Source organism: Onychostruthus taczanowskii, unplaced genomic scaffold, assembly GCF_017590055.1.
Source record: "Onychostruthus taczanowskii isolate IOZ18803 unplaced genomic scaffold, ASM1759005v1 scaffold142, whole genome shotgun sequence".
NCBI classification, from domain to species: Eukaryota; Metazoa; Chordata; class Aves; order Passeriformes; family Passeridae; genus Onychostruthus; species Onychostruthus taczanowskii.
The window spans coordinates 245510-257720 of record NW_024498597.1 but is presented as its reverse complement, the minus strand read 5'-3'; the positions used below and the strand labels follow the sequence as shown (position 1 = coordinate 257720).

The 12211-nt window shown below is 46.5% G+C and overlaps 1 protein-coding gene across 4 annotated transcripts in view; it reads left to right on the top strand.

The window, feature by feature from the left end:
• Positions 1-5076: 5076 nt before the first annotated feature.
• The window catches only part of NDRG3 (NDRG family member 3), a 65485-nt gene continuing 58350 nt past the window's right edge, over positions 5077-12211 (top strand). The window contains exon 1 of one of the 4 annotated variants that reach the window (XM_041398197.1): positions 5077-5217. The gene's annotated coding sequence lies outside the window, so the exon portion shown is untranslated. The remainder of the gene's footprint in view (positions 5218-12211) is intronic. The other 3 variants (XM_041398199.1, XM_041398203.1, XM_041398198.1) reach the window with 3 other exon arrangements.

Below are 12211 nucleotides of genomic sequence, written 5' to 3'. Positions count from 1 at the left end.
TCTAGGCTGAAAGACAGGGAGCTACTCCTATTTTCACACACAGAGCCAGTGCTCCCAGCTGCTGTGTCTGAGCAGGGTCTAGCTTAGGTAGAAATGGAGTTTTGCTGAAAAGAAGCAGAAGTATCTTTTGTGTTTGGCTGCTGGACAGGTGTATGGTTCCTTCGAAGATGATCTATGTCAACAAACTAGCCAGCCTACACAGAGTTCTCTGCCTTGAGAAGGCTGAACAGCCAGCCTCAGCCTGGCCCTATAAATTATAAATAATTTATTTATTTCCATATGAGCTGCACTGCCCCTCAGGTGTCCTCAGTAAATGGTCCGCACAACAGTTGTGCAGTGATGGTGTGGAAGGTGTTTCCAACATGCCAATGAAACAAGAAGAGTGTTCCTTTCCACTCTTCTGCTACCATGAAAGCCCCAGAAAGACACAAGTGAACCGCGGGCTGTGGTACAGAGCAATGAGGTTTGTGGAGAGCAGCTTTGCCCCTGCTCTCAGCGTTACAGTCTCTGTCTTATGGGCAGAGCAGCCTTTTGCAGTAGTTCTTTGAGCAGCTGCTATGAGCCAAGGTACCGCATTCAGGGAGCTTTCTGGATGGTGTAGCACATTGCTCCATATCCTGGCTGTGACTGAAGATGAGGAGCCATCACCTGTGTAGCCTGGAGAGATGCTGGACAGATGGAGCCAGCAGGAGAGATCCATCCTGGCAAAGCAGAGCTGCACGCAACCCCTGCAGGAGTACAGGCTCCAGCCAGGAGCTTCCAGGCAAGCTTTGCTCTCTTCGTGAAACTGGAAAGGCATGGAAGATCAACCTCACTGGCCCAGTAGATCTGAACAAACCTGGGGAGGCCTGGGGATGCAGGGATGGCATAGCTATGCTTGTATCCCAGTGTTCCCATGACTGCTGCAACAGAAGGCAGAGGCCTCGTCTCAGAATCAGCCCCAGGTTCTTCACTGCCTGTCACCTGATCCCTACTGGCCCTTCCTGGTGCTCGGTGGAAACAAGGCATCCATCAACTGGGAAAGCCCTCAACAATCAAGTGAGTCTCCTGTGGGAAAATCAATGGAATAGGCTCCCTTCACCATGCACTGAAGCAGCATATATGCAGCATGCTTCTTTCAGTGTATCACAAGAACTGTCAGAGAGGAAAAGGTTATATTTTAAACTCCTTGCAGAATCAGACCAATCCCAGTAGCCTTCCAGCCCTGTTAGATGCTTTGATGGAGACTCACTTTTGTCAAAGCTGTATCTCTGGCAGACACTCTCTCCTCAGAGAGGGCTGAAGGTAAATATGCAGATATGTTCCAACATCTCTGATTGCAACAAAAACCAATCATGTTTTGGAAAATCTGACTTGGATTAGTTAGAAGAGAGGCTGGCAGAGACAGACTGAATTCTAGCTGTTATTTTACAAATCCAACTTTCCTCTGAATGCAAACACTCCATTTAGCTGCACTAAATGCACACATTGTGCAAGTGATGGGTTATGTTGGCTTAAGGCAGTTTTATCACTTTGTAGTGAACAATTAATTTTTCTATAAATCTTGAAAAATAATTAATTGAATTAACATACAACATTGTTTTAATACTGTCTTAGTATTTATGACTGCAGACCTGAATGGAGGGAGTAGTTTTCTTGTTGATACTGATCTCCTAGATCAACTCATGTAAACTGTAGATTTTGAAATGGAAGAATATTCAGCCAAAGCTTTGTGAAGGATTTAGGCTGACATGAGAATTTTACAGCTATATCTTGCTTGTTCAGAAATTAACAGAAACCTCTGCTCTCCTGATGTTGATAAGGGCAGTAGAACAGAACAGTATTTACTCTTATCAAGGACAGTGGAACAAAACAGCACAGCTTTGGAGAAAAAAATAAAGGCAAACAGAAGTCAAGCAGGCAACAAATTGCAAGCAGGATGCCAGCTCAGCTCTGCAAGGCTGACAAAACAGAAGTTTGCGCAGTATCGTTGTTTTGTGTTACTCAAAAGCAGGGGTCGAGGAACAGCCACCTAAAATGGACACCAGAAGTTGAAGATGGACCCCAAAGAACCATATCAGGACTTCTGAACTGGCATCTAATAACAAAAAAGTGACAAAAGGGAAAAGGCAGGAACAAAACGGAAAACAGCATAAGGAAACTATGGCAGGTTCAAAAAGAAACTGGCATCTAATAACAAAAAAGTGACGAAAGGGAAAAGGCAGGAACAAAATGGAAAACAGCATAAGGAAACTACGAAATTACAAATCAAACAATAAACCTACTAATAAAACAAAAAACACACCACAACACCACTGGAATGCAGAAATGATTCCCCTGAGTGACCAGCATGCTGCAATAAAGAATGCCTGCTTCGAATACTCAAAACTGTGTTACAAAGTTTCTATCCAGACAATTTCAGTATCGGTGTGAAGTCAGCTGGCCCCTCCAGGGCCTCAGCAGCTCCATCCTCTTGGAGCCTTGGCCCAGAGTCGCACTGAGGACACTTGGCTGTACTGAACAACTCCAAAAGCACTGAGGACCCCCAGCCCTGACTGCCTGTACAGCCAGAGCCATCTGCTTCCCAGCCTCACCAGTGCCCACAGGGTAGTTATTGCTGCATTGGATGTTCAACATCGCAGTGTGTAATGCTGCATGACATTACAGCACCACTTTTCTTCAGTGTCTTCCTGGAGAAAAATAGAAACTAACACTTTCTGGGAGCACTGCAGGAAAAAAAAAGACACAGGTCAGTAAAAAACACGTGGGGAGGAGGTGGTTTTAGGGCAAATGTTTCTGTTTTGTGGGCTCCTGTACTGCTGTTCTGCAGCACAGGCACAGATGAGATAATAATGGAATTATCACAGAATCACTAAGGTTTGAAAAGCCCTCTGACATCATCAAGTCCAGTTGTTAACTCAGCACTACCTGGGCCACCACTGAACCACATCCCCCTGTGGAGGAATCCATTCGGTGCCAGAGCTGGTGGTGCAGCTGCAGTGATAGCTGCAGCTTGAGCTCCCTGAAGGAGGCTGGGGAAGAGGCTGGGAAATGCCAACCCTGTGCATAACAAAGGGCACTGGACTTGTGGCCCAGCCAGGTGCTCAGACTCTGCAAGAGCTGAGGACTAAGAAGGAAGAGCCAAGACTTGCACAAGCTTGGACTGTGAGGGGATAACAGCCCAGGAGTCCTTTGCTGGGCTGCTCCTTGGGGGCAGCTCAAGCTGTTTCTGTGTTACCGTGCCAGGAATAAAGGGCTTTATGGAACAGGACAGCTGAGACTCCCATGGGAAACCTGGGGTGGAACCAGTGAGGAAAGCTGCTCTGCCTGGGAGAGTGGGGAGTGCAGGGAGCCAAGCAGGGCACTCCTCGGCTCACCGGAGCTGCTGCTGCAAAGGGGCTTCAGTCCCAGCAGTTAAAGTCACTGCTGGTGGAAGAGGGACTGCCAGAGAATCTTGGGAACGGTCAGACTGGGAAGTTTCCTTAAAACCCAGCTGCCGCATACACACATTTTTTGAACACTTCCAGGAGTGGTAACTCCAGCACTGCCCTGGGCAGCCTGTTCCAATGCCTGACTACCATTTTAGTGAAGAAATTTCCCCTGATATCCAATCTAGTCCTCCCTTGCGAGAAACTTGAGGCCATTTCCTTTTATCCTATCACTTGTTGCCGGAGAAAAGAGCCTGGCTGCACCCTCCTGTCAGGAGTAGCAGAGTCTCACCTGAGCCTCCTTTTCTCCAGGCTGACCCCCTCCATCTCCCTCAGCCACTCCTCAGGATCTTGTGCTGCAAACCCTTTTCCAGCTGTGTCACCCTTATCTAGATACACTCCAGCACCTAATCCATGTGGACAACGTCAAGAACTGTGGGGATCAGCCACACCAGAGAGCCTAAAAGCAGCTTCCTGGATGGGAGAGCACAATGATTTACAGTCATGTGGCAGGAAATTTCCCTCTTTCTACCTCTGTTCAAACTAGCTCATCTAGTTTACATAATCCCTAAAAATGTAAACAGCAGTATTGATGTTTCTGCTTCTAGTGCCTGCACAAGTCCACATATACCCCCTCTTCCTTCCTCTCTAGAGCTCCGCAGGCCAGGCAAGTTCAAAGGTATTAGAAGAGCTGGAATTATGCTTGGTAGTGTGCAAGAAGGGGCAGACATTACTTGGCATGGTACTATTTAATGGCTTTTATATGAAAAAGTATCTATGTGAAACAAAAGTTAAAAATATGTAATTCAAAAATTGTCTAATTAGGTTAGTGGGATATAATACACATTGTAGGGGTCTGCCCAAGGGACAAACTGCGTAAAAGCCAAGGTCCATTCAGAGCCAGGCTGAGAAGGCACAGCTGGAGACAGGCACCTTCCTGTAAGCGAGGCAGGGAGGAGGGCCCTGGGCTGAGCGGGAATGGCGCTTCCCAAGGCCGGGGCTCCCGGCTGAGGCTGCCCAGGGCCGTTCCGGCCTCCCTGGGAACGCTCAGGTCCAGCACGGGGCCATCTCAGCCAGCGCCTTCAGGAGCTGCCTTGTACCCAGGGATCACTTAGTGCACACTTCTGAAGAGGGATCTCAAAGAAAATCCCGATCCTCGTAGGGAGGCACAGTCAATGCAGCTGGTGTGGTTTACCTGAACTGCTGCTTGCTCCAAGACTTGTTCAAGGTAAAGACCACAGGGTGGCACCAGAAACCAGGGCACAGGTTAGGTTTGGGAAATACCTAGATCCTAAACGTCTAGGGTAAAGCCCTAACGAGCCTAAGGCGAGAGGCCCTGGGAATGCCACACGACTCCGGAAAGGGAGTGCTTCCACTTGGAGACGTTCCTAGAAAGGGGGACCGGCAGGAGCAGGTGGAGGATAACCAGCGCGCTCCGCAGAGCGCTTCCAGGCAGGCAGCGAGCTTGCTGTGGGACAGGCAGCTTGCTGCGGCCCTCGAGCGGGGACGGAGGGACAGCCGTGCTCAGAGGAGGCCACCCTATGGAGCCACGGCAGCACCGGCGCCGTCCCAAGCCCCGGCGGCACGGCTGCGCCCGCCGTGCCCTCACGGCCGGGGCGGGGCCCGGCGGGCGCCCACAGCGAGGCGGCGCCATCTGCCGGCGGGAGTGGGAGGCTGCGAGAGGCGCCGCCCGAGGGCGGGGGGTGGCGCCATGTTGTTTGTAGTCCCGACCCCGCGCAGAGGCGGCTTCCGCGCAGGCGCAGAGCGCTCCGTGCCGCGGCGGGCGGAGTGCGGAGGTACCGCGGTCCAGGTGAGTCCCGGGTCGGCCCCGCCGGGATCCCCCCCGCACCCGCGGGACCCCGCGGAACCGCTGCGGCTCCGAGACGCGCGGCTGCTCCTGGGCAGGAGGTGCCATGCGGCAGCGGCGGGCGGGCCAGGGTCAATGGCAGCCGCGCCCGCGGGCGCTGTGTCCCGCCGCGCCCCGGCCCCGGCCCCGGCGGGGGTGATTTCGCCGCGAGGGGGGTCGGTGCCGCCGCCGTCCCGGGCCGCTGAGGGGGGCTCAGCGCGGCCCGGCTCTGCTGTGAGGCGCCGGCCGAGAGACCCGCTCCCCCCGCAGGAGTGGGAAATGATCCTCGTCACAGCGGGCTGCGCTGGGAGTGCGGGAAACGCCTCGGAAGTGCCCGAGGTTATTGCGGAGATGGTTTTTTCATGTAAATAATAACGGACTGGAGTGCGTCGGGCGTTCTGCTTTCTCTCATATAGCTTTTCTTGTTGCTCTTCAGATCTCAGAATTCTCGTTTGTATTATTTAGTTTGGGCAACGCAGACTGGGTGTTTATCTTTCATTCGGCCCAGCCTTGTAGGGATATGAATGGGAAGGGAATAGCTTTGGAAGATTTTCTTTGGCTTGAAACATCGTGTCTCTTTTGTCTGTTTAATGAGTGTTTTGTATTTAGTGTAAGTCACAAGTACTAATTAAAAACGTTGTCTCGAAATCGGAGGCTTCTGCTGCCTCAAAGAGCATCATTACAAAGGGCACTGCCGAAGGTGGGGTGTTACCAGACGAGCGAGGCCGTGAGCCCCGTCCCGGGCCTGCCTCGCGGTGTTGCGGTGCCCATTGAGAGCCGGGGCTGCGCCGCTCTTTGGTGGCACGCGAGGAGCTTGGAGCCGGTGTGCCATCGTGTCGTGATAAAGTACATCACAGCAGTTGCCGTGAGGTTGTGAACAGGAACTGTCTGACAAGGATCACGGCGTTACGACTGGGAAATCCAGAAGAGTTTTTGTGTTTGAGTACTGAGGTGATGAGAAGATGGGGATTACAAGTGGAGAAGAATGGAATACAAGTATGTAAGGCCGGGTTGGACAGGGCTTGGAGCAGACTGGTCTAGTGGAAGGTGTCCCTGCCCATGGCAGGGGGGGTTGGTATTGGGTGAGCTTTAAGGTCCCTCCAAACCCAGGCCATTCTATGAAGAATCTGCTTCTGCTACATGTGTCAGGCATGCTTGTGAGCCTCCCATGTTCAGAGGACTCGGAGGCTCATTGCTTTAGCTTCTGCTTTGCCTTGTCTGTAAAAACATTTGTCTTCCAAATGATGGAGCCTGGCGAACCAGGTGCAGAAGCAGCAGCACATCAGTCTGTGGGAAAAAGCAGAAAGGTGATGTAGAGTGAGGGAGCTCAATTTAAAATTAACATGAAGGTTTTCTAGCACAATCATTTCCTAGGGCTAGGCGAGCAGAGCTTAGCAGATATCTCACTTAGTGAACTGGGGTAGAGTCCTGAAGAAGCAAAGTGATCTGTAGGATTAATCTGGATTATTGGCCACTGGACTGGGGATTGTTGAGGTGGCTCGAGATGGGCAATGACTGTTCCAATTTCAATTATTTGTTTGGGATTTTGTACCTTGCGTGGCACACAAAGCACCATGTCTTAGGGCAGCAGCTTCATGTGCCTTATATTTGCCTTGTATCAAGATATTTGCAAAGGTGGAGGCTGGAAATATTACACAATGAAAATTAAACAATATTATGTAATTAAAATTATACAACTGCTGGAAGCAGCATTATTGAAACCTGTAACTATATTCCTAGCTACTCATTCTGCATCTGAGGTTGAAAATTAATTGAAATTAATAAATGTATTTGATTTTAATTTTTCTGATCTCACCTTCAGAAACCCTCAAGTGCTCCCATTTGCAGGTCTTATTTCACAATGGTCATACACAGTCCTCTGTGTTTTCCATTGGAAAGTGTAGTGATACCTTTAGATTTCAGAAGTTTTATTACCTACAACATGTATTATGATTCCTTAAAGAATAATTCTAGAATAATACATAATACTAGAAAATCTTTTAAGAGATACTTCTGAGACTTCTTTTTTAAACATTCCTGTCTTGTGTACTCAAGGTAAGCATTACAGCAAAGTAGTAACATACAGGTATTTCAGTAAGAAGCACAAAAAAAATTATAATCATAGTATAGTTTAAGGGTGAAAATAAAAACAGAAAGGAAAGCAATTCAGCTTTAAAGTTTGGGGGGGGATTGGTTTTTTATGTGTAAGAAGAGACTAGGGGCTTTAATTTTTAATTACTTCATTTTCATTCTCACAAACAGTATCTTAGTTTCTTCCTGGAAAATGGCGAAGCCGAACCCGGAGTTCTGTTTCCATAGGCAGTGCTAACACCATAATTCCCCCTGAGCAGAGCTTACCTTGTGCTCATTGTGTCAGCTGTGTCTTGGATAAAAGTAAATATGTCTGTGCTGCCCGTGTTGGGTGCTGTGCAGGGCTGGCTCAGGCTATTTAAGTCTGTGAATATTGTGGCCTGGTTTAACCTGTGATGGTTCCAGGAGCAGAGGAGAAGGTTGGTAGTTTCCCTGTGTGATGTAGAAGACAGTGTTCCTGATAGGTGTCTCAGCACTCCTCCGTGGTTTCATGTTTATGTGAATGTGTTTTGGGAGGAATAATAAAATCCTGTATTGCTTTTCTCTGGGAATTCTCAGTGTTCTGGCCAGTCCAGTCAGTTATTAAGCAGAGCAGTTGTGATTTGGTGCTGCTGTGGAAAGGGTTGGGTGACTGTGCCTACTACTGTGGAAAGCAGAATTGATGAGAGACTTAAATAACCTCACTTGGTTTTCAGTTCTGCTCTTGTAAATTCTGAATTATAAATGGAATTTGCTGGATTTTTAATGATCTTATTGATCACTCACTGTTTTCTATCTGGTCATATCCCATTGTATGCTGTGACTGGTATAGCACCATTTATTATGGTAATCCAGTGGGTGCTGTGGGAAGCATGGAAGGAACAGCTCTGTTTTCATTTAGATGTTGTCCTTTCCAGACTTGGATGCATTTCTGTATTTACAATAGGCCTAGTTCCCCAAAGGAGTTTTCCTTATTTACATAACATAAAACTAGGAGAGGTTATACATGTAATGTTTATTTTTAAAGTAACCTTTACTGTTTGGTCATGTATAAACCAGACTCTCTTTGTAGTTAGCAGATGGACTAAAGATGTGAAGCTACACTATTTTTTCCCTCCACAAGAGCTGGAATTGTGGCTTTTACCTGTGTGTTTGAACAGAGAAGATAGGCAATCAGCTGCTTCCTTTTCATTTCTGCTTTGTGATGAAGATGTGTGTTACATCTTAAACTGATCAAAAGACTGGCTGCTGTTCAAAAGGGGTGGTCACATATTCTTGCACTCTCTTGTACCATCTTCAGCATTTACTGGAGGTTTTCCCGATCCAGTTCAGTTTGCTGAATAATCAGAGTACTAATCTAGCCCCTCTGTCTCCTCATCTCCCCAGAAGATCAGCTTTTGCCAGGTAAGTAAGCTGAGTGAGTTCAAAAAAGGTTGTAATTGATTTTTGTCATGTAAGAACACTGTTCTTTTCTAACAGTGACCAAATAGAAAAGATCGTAAGATCAGGATGTGTAATGTAAACCTTTGCCTGATGACCCTCCTGTCTCTTGTCATTTGTAGGATATCAAGAGGTAGATGTTGTTTGCTTTTATTTAGTTCATGATGAATGCATTTTTCTTCTGTGAAGTAGCCTGTCTCCCATCCACTTAAATGTAAGGCACTGCCACATCCCAGGGGAGATTTTCAAGAGCACAAAATCACCTTGTAGGTGCTGACTACCTCTGTTTTGTTTTGAACTTGACAGCTGCTAGCTTCATTTCCTATGTCTTAGCTCTTGTATTGTTTGGACAGAGAAGAAGAACTGATCTCAATTTGCCTTCTCCATTCAGTTGATGATTTTACAGGTTTCTGTTCTATGTCACTGCAGCAATCTCTGTTTCCAGGCAGAAGAACCCTAGCCTGATTGATTATTTCTCATTTGTATTTTCAAACCTTGTTTCCTTTAAAAAAATATTTTCCTTTCCATTATGTCCTCTTGAAAGGAAGGATCAGGCACTGCATCCGGGATTTAAGATGTAGCCATTCTATATGTTTATATGGTAGTTTTATTATTAATAATTTTCTAACATTATTTTTTCATGTGTTGAATGACTTTGAACGGATGCTTCAATCAATCTGTTGTGATGCCAGCAAGATTTTCTGAATGTTAATGATCAGTTTGGAGCACACCACTCTATATGTGAAATAAGGACAATTTGTCTTCAGACTGGAACTTTATTTGTGCTGAATTGAATCTGTTGTTTTATTTCTCCATTATTACTCTCAGAGGGTTTTTCTGGAGATCTTCAGCCAGCCTTTCTTTTTGCTCTCAGAATAGCTTGTATCCTCAGGAGACTGTCACTGCTCCTTGCCCCTTTTTCCGGACTTGATGAATACAGTGTATAGTAGAGTGCTGCAAAAGGCTCCTTGCAGTCTCTCTCCCTGGGAAAATTGACCACTTATGCCTACCCTCTGTGGTCTGCTTTCAGCTCCATGTTAGTCCGGGCAGGGGCTTTCCCACTCAGGGTTTTTGAAGTTGTCTGGATGTTGGCTGGGTGGCAGTTCTGCCTGCTGTGAGCGCTGCCCAGGGAGAGGCTCCGCAGTCCTGCGCCCCCGGCGCTCCTGCTGCCCCAGAGAGCCCGGTCTGCAAACAGCTCGGACTGAACCTGAGCCCAACAAATTACTGATTAGTCCTGATTTAGTGGTGTTGCACTGGCAGTATACACGTGCGGGGGTGTAATTAGTATCAGTTTAGTCAGGTAAGTGCATATCTGTGCTTGCTGCTGCCGATGGAAACTGCGACCTGATGGGCTGAACTGCAGTCTGGACTGAGGCCGTATGTCTGTGCATGCACTTCCTATTTCAAATGGTCCCATTTGATGCTGTAGTTAGATTAGCACAGTTTGGTGTATGAATTACACCTAGGTCCTAATTCAGTTGATTTTGTGTCTGTGTGTGGGATGGTTTCCCTGTGCTGAGGCAGATAAACAGTCTGACCCTGCGTTAGCCTCCGGAATTCCTTAAACAAAGACAGTGATTAAGGAAGGGGTTTAGTGCATTTATGTAAATTAGTAAAGATCTAGTAATACTTTTTATCCTATATATGGACTTTAATTTATTTATAAGCATCATAAATACTTTAAAAAATATAACTGGAAATTCACAAATTTTGCTACTGATACCGTTATAGTGTGTTCTAGAATTATTTGGTGTCTGTTTCCATTTAAGTTTTCTAAATACAAAGGACATAGGTCTTTAATGAAATTTCTGTTCTCTAAATTGATTTTTCAGATCTGTTCTTGAAAATTTGCCTGGATTTTCCAGTACTGTTGTCACACATGTAGTTTTTTGCTGAGAGATTTTTTGGACTGTTGTTATGTGGTAATTGAAGTTAGATGTTTGTGTTTTTAACAGTTCCTTTTGGCTGTGGTAGTTTTGAAATTTATTACTTAGCCAATAAAATCTGGGGGTGGGGGAATGGGTTCAGGTTGTGAAGGTTATTTCTACCTTTCCATAGGCAGAAAGAAAAAACTTGATTTGTGTAAGCATGTAGTTTTATGACTCAGATTGGAAAAGGAGGGCTTGTGTCCAGATGGCAGAAGATGTGACTTGGGGAGTGGTTTAAGTCTGCTTTTCTGTTCTGCCAGCTCACATGCTGTGTGGTTTGTCTCTGCCTTGGTGGAGAACTAATACAACAGTGCTGGGAGTCTTGGGCAAGGAACGGATGCTCAGTTGACAAAGAAGTGTTTTTAATCATTGTATAAGAGCTCTACATTTGCTATTTGCTCATGTAGTTTGTTCTGATACAGTTTTCCAGAAAGAAATGGCCCTTGTTACAAATTAAACTTCTTTTAAAAGAAAGGTTATCAAATACATATCATATGGCTACCAGGAAAGCCAGGGAAGATTTTTTTTACTCATTTTACAATGCATTTGGGCTTTATCCATTGGCTGACCTAAAGAAAGACACAGAGTTTGGTGAAAATCTTCATGTGGATTAACTCAGCCACAGAATAAAACTATTCTTTCTTGACATTTTTTAAGTAGTTAATTGGAAACATTCATTATTGAAAAAAAAATCAGTGAGATTTTTTTTATTACTTCTAGCAGTAGGTGGATGGACCACTCAGCAGGTATTCCTGGTATTCGTGTTTATTGAGCAGTCTGTGAGGTCACTGATCAGTGAGTGGCCTCTCTGCTCCATCCCCACACAGGGCAGCGTGGTCACAGTGCGTGTGGGGGTCCGGGACTGCTTTGGAGTTGAGAGCAGAGCTGTGGGACCCCAGGGCTGCTGCCTCACAGTGAGGACATTGCTTTAAGAGGAGGGATATTATTCAGCATTTTAAACTGTGCAGTGCCTATATCATGCCCCCACTGTAGCTGCTGCTTTGGTGTTGTAAGAAACACAAGGAAGGGGTTGCTTAGAAGACTGTCCATCAGGATGTCTCCTTGGTGAGTCCTTGGCTTGTCTTTGTTAGCCTGTGGTGCTGGGCCGTAGCCTAGGTTGTGTCCCTGGCCATAATATGACTTGGTAGTGTTGGGCACCATGCTAATTCATGCTGCTGTGCCATAGAACTGAATTATTGTAACTGAAGAGTTGGCATAATCTAGGGCTCTCAGCTGACATTTTTCAGTTACTGACCTGTCATTGTCAAGATTTCAGCACAAATGTCTAAGTTGCAAAAGGGCTGGACTTTTCCAGCAGATACAGAAGCACAGAGGGGGCTGTAGCTTTGTTTGTAGAAAAGAGCTAATGGAGTAGTTCAGGTCATCTCTGCTTAAGTGTAATTTTCTTTTTTCCCGCTGCTGCACTGAAAAAAAAAGCAAGGCCTCCACCGCAGAGAGGAGCAGCAACATGGGCTGTGTGCTGTAGAGATCCAGGTGTACCCCAGCCTGGGGATGTTGCC